Source organism: Thermobia domestica, chromosome 1, assembly GCF_964235325.1.
Source record: "Thermobia domestica chromosome 1, izTheDome1.hap1.1, whole genome shotgun sequence".
Classification (NCBI taxonomy): domain Eukaryota; kingdom Metazoa; phylum Arthropoda; class Insecta; order Zygentoma; family Lepismatidae; genus Thermobia; species Thermobia domestica.
Genome location: NC_137454.1, coordinates 298,595,924 through 298,597,464, shown reverse-complemented (window position 1 = coordinate 298,597,464; position 1,541 = coordinate 298,595,924).

The following is a 1,541-nucleotide window of genomic DNA, read 5'->3' as shown; positions in this document are numbered from 1 at the left end:
CTTGTAACACACCTGGAACAGTGTACTATCCCAATGGAAAGGGATGTGTATTGTCTTCCCAAGAGCATTGTTCTTGGGATGGCTAGGGCTGATCATCGTCATATCCAAGTTTACAAGTTAAAAAATCATCCTAAACGATTGTTAAATCAGGCAAAGGATTTGTGTGTCAATGCTAAAGTTGACATTGAAATCCGTGATGGATGTACTATTGATGATGCGAAAAAGTTCCAAAATAAGCTAGTGCCTCATTACCAAATTGTTATTTACGAAAAGAACCGATCGACTCGAGACTACACTGTAATTTATCCTGGAATACATGCATCAAAGAAAATTTTCATTTTGTATACTGAAGGACACTATGAATTAATTACAAACATTAGAACTCTATTAAACAAAAATGGGTATTGTCAGTATTGTTTGGAAGGATATTATCATACAGAATATCATAAGTGTAACTTTAAATGTAGGATGTGCGAGAAGTATCACGATGTTTCTAATGCTAATAATGATATTAAACGCGAATGTAGTGATTGTCGCAGACTGTTTTCTTCAGAAGAATGTTTTGCCAATCATAAAACGGTGATTGTTTGCGGAAAGACTTTATGCGAAACAAAAAGAATTTGTGTCCTATGTGGTGATATGGTTGACATGCGAGGTCGTAAGTCTGAACACGAATGCGGTGAACGTTATTGTAAAACGTGTTATACGTATGTGAACGATGACCACATTTGTTTTGTTCAGGCTGCTACTTTGCAACATGTAGAGACCTTTTTATACATCATCTTTGATGTAGAAACAATGTTGCTTCCTAAAAATGAACAGGGAGAACAAGAACATTACGTGAATTTCGTAAATTGTATTCATGCCTGTTACAAGTGTAAGGATGGAAAGCTGGATGATCTTTGCTTTGTATGCGGAGATAAAAATGGTATCCGTTCGTTTGATTTCCAAGACATTGATGGATTTATTAATCATGTATTAATAACTCGACCAATGTTTAAAAAAATCATTGTACTTTCCCATAATGGGAGTAATTATGATATGCAGTTCTGTGCTAAAACTTTGATAACGAGCCATCATCATACACCTGAAGTAATAATGTCAGGGCAAAAAATTGTTGAAATGCGTTTAGGACAAAAGATTTACTTCCGTGACACATATTTGTATATGGGAGTTAAATTATCAAAACTCCCGAAAACGTTAGGCCTATCTGGAAATTTGAAAAAGGGAGATTTCCCATATTTATTTAACACTTTGGAAAATCAAAATTATGTAGGTCCGGTTCCCGCTATTGAATATTTTGATCCTGACTCGCGAAGCACGGAAGAAAGACAGCAACTAATCGCCTGGCACCAAGAACGTGCTGCTAGTGGCGAGGAGTATGATCTCCAAAATGAGATGGTGGAGTATTGTCGAAATGATGTCAAAATTTTAGCAGAAGCTGTAATTAAATTTTCAAACTTAATTGAGGAAAAAACGAATGGCATTCAATGTTTTATCGTTGCGCCTACTATTGCTAGTTTGGCCATACTGACCTATCG